We start from the raw sequence: 11,088 nt of genomic DNA, 5'->3' as shown, positions 1-11,088 counted from the left end.
CATGCATCATTAACCAACCAAAGGGTATACACTACAAGCCTGCCCCCCGGTCATCAGCACACAGCCCCTGTCCCTCTCTGTGTCTAAAGTCCCCAACTGCTCCATCTCTCCCCATCATCGTCTCTGCCTCCGTCTCAAGCATCACTGCTTCTCTGGGTAGAGTCCCACTCTCCGTTCTTCTCCCTTTATGGTCGCAGGGACCTCTGCTCCTAGGCTGAAAAGTTAATCACTCCCCTCCTTGCTACAAAACGTCTACCTTCACAATTCCAACCTTCACAAGCAGTCCTGATAACAATTATTCGCTGTTGTATCACAAAAGACCCATCCGCATTTCATTTCATCATCCCTGCCTAGACAGATTGTTTACTACTCAGTGGAGATTCTACTTTCCTCCATGTCTTCTGAATCTAGGTTCCCTCTTGAAAGCTTGTAAGTTAGTCACTTCTTGCCTTTGTAGTCCCCTCCCCCCACATTTTGGGTATCTAATGTCCAATTTGCCCATCTCTGTCTACTGTGTGTATGGAGTGGGTGGGAATGATCCTTGCTGGAAGTATTTGTTCACTCTTTTGAGCTACTACATCCACAGGTGTAGGTCAAGTTCATCAAATTTTATCAGATTACTCTTTTTTCCCTCTTCTTTCTTCTTCTGGTTGAGCTCTGATCATCCAGTCATTGAAACCAGGTCAAGTGGTATTATCTGCAAGTGTGGGTGTTCTTGTGCATATGCCCTCTCTTCTTATCCGCTGGATGCTTCACTCTCCACTCTAGTCCTCTGTGACTATGTCACTGACTCTGGGTCCAAGTGTCCCCAGGTCTTGCCACACTGCTGGACAACCAGGTCTTCACCCAGGTCCACAGAACTCTATTGAACATTTTAGGGCTTAGCTTGCCACTTCATTGCTGTTTTTCCCTCACTTCCATTATCGGTGACACAAACATGGTCACCAATCAGAGTGTGTTTTCCCATTGAGTTTTAGTCTTGGGAAGGGGTTTGCACTGAGGGGACCTACCACTTGCTTTGATGTCTCCTGGGCAAGCAACTTGCTTTTTCTTGTAGTAACAGTTGGTCTGCCTATATTGTTTAGTACTTTTCCTTTAGGTCTTTCTTTCAAGAAGTATCCTCTATTCTTCTAGCCGCTCCAGGCTGTTTCTGCTTATCCCATCTCTGAAGATCTGGATGTGATTCAGGCTTCCACCTATAATCTTATGTAATGCAGAGGCTCCAAAGGAAGCCTGCTTCACTTTGCGTGTTGCAGCCCCATTTTAGGTATTTCAATCAGTTATAGGCAGAAGACGGACTTACAAGCTTTCTATGGTCATGTTTCTGGCTATTACTTTCTCTCCCCCTCCAGTGTATATTTTATAAAATAATGAAATGAAAAGCAAGATTCAAAACACAGACAAGCATCTTAACATTATTCCCCCCTTTTCCCGATTCCAACCATATCTCAATCTGGTATTCCAGAGCCCTGTTGTTCCAAGGATATGCATACGTCATTATTAACCTCTGTCCCACTTAGCCCATTCAAACCTGCCTAATTGCTCTTCCATCTGCTTTGTTCTTCCATTCCCCTCTCTCTTCTTGTATATTGCCCCCCTCCCCAGCAACCAAACTATCCTGTGTCTTTTATCTGCCTTGTGCTCAACCTTCCCCTCCCTCCCCTCACCCTACCCCCACATACCAGCAATCAGCAAATAATCCATCCCCCTTTAGTATGGGTTATTTTACTTAGTCTTTTACAGTAGTGGTCCTATGCATTATTTCTCCTTTTGTGACTGATTAATTTCACTCAACATAATCTCCTTAGGGTTCATCCGTGTTAGGTGGTGGCTTGCAGCTTCCTTGTTATTTTTCAAGGTAGCATAATATTCCATTGTGTGTATGTACTACAATTTTTTATCCATTCTTCAGTTGTTGGGCATTTTGGCTGTCTCCATCTTTTTTATATTGTAAACAGTGCAGCTATGAACATTGGAGTGCAAATATCTTTCCGTGTTGTGGCTCGTTTTTCTTGTGGTTAAATACCAAGTAGAGGAATTGCAGGATCATAAGGTATTTCTATTTTAAACCTTCTGAGGAAGTGCCATATTGCTTTCCAGAGAGGTTGGACCATTTTGCAGTCCCACCAGCAATGCAGGAGTATCCCAGTCTCACCACATCCCCGCCAGCACTTTTTGTCCTCTGCATTTTTTACCTTTACTGTTATTGTTGGTGTGAGATGGTATCTCATTTTTGTTTTGATTTGCATCTCTCTAATGGCTAGTGATCATGAATATTTTTACATATGTTTGTTGGTTGTCCTGATTTTTTCCTTGGTGAAGTGTCTGTTCATGTCCTGTACCCACTTTTTAGTTGGGTTATTTGTCTTTTTCTTGTAGAGGCATTATAGTTTCCTATATATTTTAGAAATGAGTCCCTTGTCTGATATGTCATTGCAAAATATTTTTTTCCCATTCTGTGGGTTCCTTTTTTACTATTCTGGTGAAGTCTTTTGATGCCCATAAGTTTTTAATTTTCAGTATGTCCCACTCATCTATTTTGTCTACTTTTGTTTGTGTGGTTTTAAAAATATTTGGTAGTCTGTGTATTCCCTGAATTATTGCCCTCACATTTGCCCCAATTTTTCATTGATGGCCTTCATAATTCTGGGATTCACATTTAGGTCTTTAATCCATGTTGATTTTTTTTTTTATTTTAAATAAGGTGTGAGGTGAAAGTCTTGTTTCAATCTTTTGCATATTGTTTTCCAGTTCTGCCAACACCATCTGTTGAAGAGACTATCACCTCCCCATGTGATATAATTATGTGTTTTGTCAAAAATCAGTTGGCTGTATGTAGATGCGTTAATTTCTGGATTCTCACTTCTGTTCCATTGATCTATGTATTTTTCATTGTACCAGTACCAAGCTGTTTTGACCACTGTAGTAGCCTTGTAGTAAATTTTGAAGTCGGAGAGTGAGAGGCCTCTAACTTTATTCTTCTTCTTAAGCAGTGCTTTGCTTATCCTGGGTCTCTTTCTTTTTCATATAAAGTTTTAATTGTTTTTTCCATATTTTTGAAGAATCTAGTTTGAGATTGCATTATATGTGTAAATTGCTTTGGGCAGTATTGACATTTTCACAATGTTTAGTCCTCCTATCGGGCTGCGAACCGCAAGGTCAGCAGTTTGAACCTACCAGCTGTTCCACGGGAGAAAGATGAGGCTTTCTGTTCCTATAAAGATTTACGGCCTCAGAAACCCTGTAAAGTGTCGTTATGAGTCAGAACCGACTCCATGGCACATAACAACAACAATCCAGGAGCATGGTGCATTCTTCCATTTTTGTAAGTCTCTTTTGGTTTCTTGCAGTAGTGTTTTGTAGTTTTCTTTGTATAAGTCCTTTGTTTCTCTAGTTATGTTTATGCCTAGATATTTCATCCTTTGCGTGGCTATTGTAAATGGTATTGTTTTCCTAATGTCCTTTTCAATGCTGTCAGTTTTGGTATACTGGAATCCAACTGACTTTTTTATGTTGATCTTATATCCTGCCACTTTGCTGAATCTTCCAATGAGGTCTAGTAGCTTTTTACTGAGTCTTTGGGGATGCTGATAGGATTTTATTATTTCTATTGTGAGTAATTATTTTTAGGATTAGTTTTGATTGCCAAAACTCTAATTGAAGACAATGTGTAACTAAAGTTGAGTATGTGTTCTTTTATTTCAGGAACAGATAATTCCAGGGCCATCAAGAAGGAAGAGCATGAATGAAGTGTGGTATACCTACATGGATACATGGCAATAGCAGAAGCATGGAAAGAGAGTAGCTGCAGACTGTAGGACCATGGACTGAGTCAAGCTCGATGCCTATGTGCAGGAGGCTGGATTGCAGAATGTGCCCTTTGGACACTGAAATGAATATATAATTTTTGTTTTGTTTTGTATGTATGCATCAAAATTTTTTGTTTTTTATTTTATGTTTACTTATGTTGATTTTTTATATAAAAATATCAATTTCAGCAACTGAATTGATTTCACATTATTAACTTAATACAAACCATGCACATCTAAACCATGATATCATTTTATTGAATTTCCACCTTCGTGACTATGATTGTATACATTAATAGTATTTTATTAAAAGGGAAGCTTATATTTCCTTCTCCCGGTATTTTTTTTTTTAAATAAAATATTATCCACATTCTTGTTTTACAATTTAGAAAAGACAAATGCATCATTTTTTGACATTATTTCTTTGCTTGTCAATACAACTTGCCCATCTGTCAACACACTTTCATATTCCCTTATTTAAAAAATGTTTTAGGCTGAGCTGCAAGCCATACATTTAATTTTTTATTTAAATTATATTTAAATCTCTAATTATTTGGTGGAAATTGTTTTTCAATATTTCATCATGGAATTTAAAACAAACAAAAATTGTTGCACATGTATATATTCCAGCTGATGTGATTTTTCTGTGTGTGAATTGAGTGATAGTTTACATAGAAGAACATCAGTTCTACACTCATCATTTCATTGCAATGATTATAATCCCCTCCATGCATCATCATTCAACAGTATTTGCTTCTATTCTCTCTGTTTTTTTTTTTTTGTTGTTGTTGTTTTTATTTGGGAGGGGTGTACACAAAACACTCAGGAATATATCATTTAAAAACCAAAGGTCACATTCTTTAAGACTGCCTCCTGGCCACCATTACTCAGTCTTTCACATTCTATGAGTCTAGAGTGGTCAGCTGCTCTCTCTCCCCATGTCCTCATTTCTGTTTCTATCTCTGGTGTCACTGCTTCTCTGGATAGGGTTCTATATTCCATTCATTCTCTTCTACCTTAATGGTACTAAGGTCCTCTATTCCTGGAATGTAAGGTTAACTTCTCCCCCCTTTTTGTAACAATACTTCTACCTGTACAGTTGCAATTAGTCATGATAACCATTACTCACTATTGATTTATAATCATCTTTTCACCAGAACCATCTAGACAAGATGAAAACTATTCAGTGGGGACTCTACTTTGCCCCACATACTCTTAATAATAATAAAAAGTCCCTCTTGAGTACTTGTAAGCCAGTGACTTTGAACCTTTATAACCCTTTCATTTTAGGTAGCCAATGTCTAACTTGGCCATTCTCATCTAACCTGTATATAGATGGGATAGGATTGATACTCGATGTGAAGACTCCTTCCCTCCCAGTTAGTAATTTGAGCTACTACACCCATAAGTATAGTTCCAGTTCATCAAATTGTAGCACTTTACCCTCATTTCCTTTATCAAAAACTGTTTTTCTTTGTTGTTGTTGTTTTGCTTATTATGTTCCTCTAGTTGAAATCTCAACATCAGACGTCAAGGCTAGGTCAGGTGAGTACTATCTGCAAGTTTGGGCTTTCTTGTGCATATCCCCTCACTTCATGTCAGCTGGATGCTTCACTCTGAGCTCTAGCTCTCCATGGCTACATCCAAAGGCTCAGGAATCCCCCCACGTCACCACACTTTGGAACAACCAGCTCTCTCTCATCTACAGGTCAACGGGAGTCTGTGGAATGCGGTCCAACTCACCATATATTTTCATTGCTGCCTTTCCTCCTCTTAAACTCACCAGGATACCACTGTAGTCAAGCGCAAGCTTACATGCTGGCTAACATGTCTTTGAGTTTCAATCTTGGAGGAGGGTTTGTCCTGAAATGACTTGATTTCTTGCTATGATGGCTTATTGGTAAGCAACTTGCTTGTTCTTGTAGTAGCCAATCAAACTTCCATTTTTGTTTTGAAATTTTCCTGCTCATCTTTCATTCAAGAAGTATCTTCTGGGGAGGTGGGACTTGATAGCAGATAGGGTAGTGGTGCAGTGAAGATCTCCATAAGCGATACCACAGAATTCCAGGAAAAGAAGGCTCAGGGCAGAGCTCCCAAACTCTGAACCACATATCTAGGAATATTTTAAAAGTGTAAAGCTTATAGCTAGTGGAACTTGTAGCGGAAGCAAGAAATCTCATACTTTAAAATCTGCCAGGCTCAGCGGCCTGGGGCTGACAAATTGGGTGAAACCAAATGGAAAGACCAAGTGGGGTAGCAAGCAGATCCATCATGGATTAATGCTATGCGAACCTTGGAAGAAAGATGGACAAAATACTTTGTGGTTTTGCTTAGTTCCGATTTTTTTTTTTTTTAATCTGTTCATTAATCTTCACACTGTTTGTGAATCTCCATTCTGGCGACTAGAGGAGATGTCTGAGCAAGTGAACACTTTATACCCCCCCACTGGTGGATTCTTCTGCCACACATGCACACAGATACTCTTAGCATTTAAAGAGACAGGGAAGTAAACAGCCAACCCTGAATGGTTTATTAACAGGGAAAAGGCCAGAATAAGAGATGTAGAGACGTATGGTGGTGGTTTGTGGCTGTGTTCTGTGGAGTCGGTTCCGACTCATAGCGATCCTGTACAGGGTTTCTGAGGCTATAAAGCTTTACAGGAGCAGAACACCTCATCTTTCTCCTGTGGAACAACTGGTAGTTTCAAACTGATGACCTTGTGGTTCACAGCCCGATTCATAACCACTACATTACCAGAGTTAAGGCCAAAAATTAAATCCTGAGGTACAGCATAACAACCAACAGTGGCATCTTTAAATTTATCAGGCAGCCTTGAAGGCAAGAAGATGAAAGAGGATAGTAAATTCATAATCATATTAGGCTACATGTTTGTTTGTTGTTGTTATTATTGTTTTTCTTTCTCTAATTCCTCTCCCTTGTTTGTGAATACAGAGTACAGTACCAAATCTAGGGCTTTTTTTTGTTTCTGTTTTTTTTGCTGTTGCTATTACTATTTGCTGTTTTATGATCCCATTTTTACCTTTGGGGGACTCTTTCTCTCACTATATTACCCAAGAAGAGACAGCATTGCTGCAAGAGAGACAAACTATAATCACAGCCTACAAAACCACACAATCCAGGCACAAACCAAAATCAACTGCCATATTTCAGGTAGGCAGACAAGATCTGCAAAAGTTACTCTGAGTTAAGAAATAAGAAGAGAGAAAAGGGAAGCCCACATCCTGATCACATATACCTGGAGGCAATCAGAAAGCATAAAAAAATACCAAAACACACACTTAATTAAGTATTAAAGCCACAAAAATGTCCAAGAAGCCAAAGCAGATGACCATATCAGAACATGTCCAGAAACAAGATTAAATATCTGACACAAATGACCTAGAGGCATTCCTGTACTACATTCTGCAAGGAGGGCAGGCTTGGAAATGCCTGAGAAGGAATTCAGAGAAATAATTATAAAATGTTTCTAAAAAACTTTAAAATCGAGTTGAGAAAATAAGGAGGAAGTCAGGAAAGTGTTACATGAACAACCAAGTAAAATAGATACAGCATTGGAAACAAATCAAACATACATAAAGAGGCCCAAACAATCAATAATAGAATATTAGAAATAGACAATACACTGAAAGGATAAAGGAGTAGACTAGAAAGAGATGGAAAGCAGAACCAGTGAGCTGGAAGAAAAATCTCCCAATACAACTAAGAAGAGCTAGCAAAAAAAAAAGATAAAAAAAATTCTGGAGGACTTCCGGCATTTCCCAGACCAGGCAGCACAGGTAGGACAGGCTCCGGGGAAAACAAGGGGTGGTATCGCCCAAAGGAAACATCCTTCTAGCAGACAGACAGCCTTTGATCAAACATAAGACTTTAGGTTTCAACATTCTGAACTTGCTTTTTTAAAAGATCAAATTGCTGAGAAATTACAGGCGTTTTGAGCTGTCACCTACCTGCACTCGGCTCCCGCTCTGGTGACTGCCTCCACCCACTGCAGAACTTAGAATGTGGGGGCTGGAGCAAGCCCGTTCAGAAAGTGGGTACTTCCAGAGTAGAGGAAGCATAAATGAGCAAAGAGGCAGGAGCTGACATAGCCCTTCCCAAAGGGGTCTCCTTACCATAGTAAGCAATATCAGTGCAGATATCAGACAATTCAGTGTACCCACGGTAAAGAGAGACAGAGAGAGGCATTTTTGACTTAATCAGACACAGATGCCACCTGCCTGCAGCCACTACCTCCCCCCCCCCGCCCTCCAATACCTCGGCCTAGGCCAGCCCTCTGCCCAATGTGAGGCTCAGGCACACCCAAGGCCCAAGCCCACCCACCAAGGCCTAGGCCAGCCCACGGCACAAGCCCACCCACTGAGGCCAAGGCCCTCCCAAGGCCCAGACACGACCACTGAGGCCAAGACCCACCCTGAACCCTAACCTGCCCACAGTTCTGCCGCAGAGGCCCAGGCCCAACCAAGGCCAAAATTGTCAGTCTTGCATTGTTCTGATTTTATTTTTTTCTTTGGTGTTGGGTAATTGGTGCGCTGACAGTTTGCCCACCTCCATTCTGGCCACCCCCACCCTCACCGCGGGTGGTTTCTTCTACCAGGAATCGGCACAGACACTCAGCCCAAGCTGAGATGCTGATGTGTCTCCCCTTTTGGTTTGCTTTATATCACGGGTACCAGAGGAATCCCGCTGTAGCTCTGTGGGTTATTTCACCAGACTGCAAAACCTTTTGAACTGCAAGGTCGGTGGTTCAAGCTCACCAGCTGCTCCTTGGAAACACTGTGCATGGTTGCTGTGGGTTGGAGTTGACTCCAAAGCACTTAACAACAACGAGAGGAGAGCAGAAGGGACTGGAAGAGAGTTAAGACATTAAAGACGTACTTATACTAAGCTACAGATTTTTTTTTTTCTTTTTTCTCTTTTTCTTCTGCTCCTCCTCTCCCTTTTTTGTGATTAGAGACTGCAGTATTCAATCATGTTTTTGTCTGTTTTTTTTTTTTTCTCTCTTTTTCCTCTTTCTCTCATTTTTGTTTTTGATTTTGTTTTCTACCCGACTGGTGTTTATAGGCTGTTACTTAGCCTCCCTTCTGCTTTTGGAGGATTGTTTGTCTCCCTGTATTACACGAGAAGAGTCAGCAACTGCTGCCAAATAGCCAAGCTGCAATAACATTTTTTAAAACACCAAAACCCAGGCAAGAACCAATATCAGCTGCCATATACCAGGGAAATAGGCCACACCTGTGAAAGTTACTCTGAGTTAAGCAATAAGAAGAGTGAAAAGGGAAGGCCACATCCTGATGACATCTTCCTGGAAGCAATCAGAAAACATAAAAATTACCAAAATACATACTCAATTAAGTGTTAGGGCCACAGAAAAACATTAAACTTGTCCAAGAAACAAAAGCAGATGACTATATCAGCACATGTCCAGAAAAAAGATAAAATATCTGAGACAAATGAACAAGAAGTAGACCTGGACTCCATTCTCAAAGGAGGGCAGGCCCTGGGAATGCCTGAGAAAGAATTCAGAAAAAATAATTATAAAAATTTTCAAAACACTTTTCAATGGAGTTGAGAAAAATAAGGAAGAAGTCAGGAAAGCACTACAGGAGCAATGAAACAAGATAGATACAGCATTGGAAACAATACAAAACCTACAGTAAGAGGTCCAAACGATCAATAACAAAATAACAGAAATAGAAAACACCCTGAAAGGGCAGAGGAGTAGAATAGATGAAATGGAAGGAAGAACCAGTGAGCTGGATGACAAGTCTATCAATACCACTAAGATAGAAGAACAAACACAAAAAAAAAGGATAAAAAATTCGGAGGAAGGTCTAAGATTCATGTTGGACAACATGAAGAGGAATAACTTAAGAATTATTGTAATTCCAGAACAAGAAGAACCACACAAGTCCACAAGAGGAAATAGTCGAAGAACTACTGGAAAAAATTTTCTCTAAAATCCTGAAAAGCGAAAATATAAATAAACAAGAAGCTCAACGAACTCCAGGAAGGGTAGACCCCAAAAGAAAATCACCAAGACACATCATAGTCAAGCTCTCCAAACTCAAAGATAAGGAGACACTTCTGAAAGCAGCAAGAGAAAACAGAAGGGTCACATACAAAGACAAGCAAGTCTGACTAAGCTAAGATCTCTCAGCAGGAACCATGCAAGCTAGAAGGCAATGGGGAGACATATATAAAACCCTGAAAGAAAAAAAATTGCCAACCAAGAGTCCTTTATCCAGCAAAGTTTTCAATCAAATATGATGGTGTAATCAAAACATTCCAGAATAAACAGAAGCTATGGTACTTTACCAAAGCCAACCCTGCGCTACAAATCATCCTAAAGGGAGTTCTGTAGACTGAGAACCAACAAGAACAGACAACAACCAGAGAGTGACATACGTGGCAACACCTCCCTGAATTAACTCAACAGAGAGAAGAATTGTTAACAAAACAAAACCATAAGAACAAACTCAGAGACTCTGGGAGGTCAGTCTATAACCAAAACAAGTACAATGTAAAAGAAAGTAAACACGTAGAAAAAGAGACCCAGATAGTGATAAGGTCAGGTCGATTACAGGATAAAATAGACTGCACTAAATGGACAGAAAAGTTAATGGCCTATAAGGCAACCTCAAAGAAAATTAACACTTCACAACATACCAAGAGAATGAGAATTCAAGAAGAATATGAAAACATTGAAAGTATGAGGAAACTCACAAGAAAGTACACAAAAATCATGAATTCAACAAAGAAAGACAAACAGAACAAAGAAGCAACAAAACCACAAAAAAACAAATACAATGACAACAATTAATCAATACCTATCAATAATTACATTGAGCATAAATGGATTGAATGCACCTGTTTAAGAGAAGGAGGGTGGCAGAATGGATAAGAAAACAAGATCCTTCAATATGCTGTCTGCAAGAGACACATTTCACACATAAGAAAAATGAACCACAATACGAGAAGTCCATATCCTGATCACATGTCTCTTATAGCAATCAAAAAGCATAAAAAATACCAAAACACATACTCAATTAAGTATTAAGGCCACAGATTAAAACTAAACATGTCCAAGAAGCAAAAGCAGATGACAATATCAGAAAAAAGATAAAATGCCTGAGACAAATGAGCAAGAGGAAGACATGGACTCAATTCTGGAAGGAGAGCAGGCCTTAGAAATGCCTGAGGAGGAATTCAGAAAAATGCTTATAAAATGTTTCATAACACTTTACAATGGAGTTGAGAA

The sequence above is a fragment of the Chrysochloris asiatica genome, unplaced genomic scaffold (genome assembly GCF_000296735.1).
Source record: "Chrysochloris asiatica unplaced genomic scaffold, ChrAsi1.0 scaffold00180, whole genome shotgun sequence".
NCBI classification, from domain to species: domain Eukaryota; kingdom Metazoa; phylum Chordata; class Mammalia; order Afrosoricida; family Chrysochloridae; genus Chrysochloris; species Chrysochloris asiatica.
Note: the sequence above shows the minus strand (reverse complement) of the source record.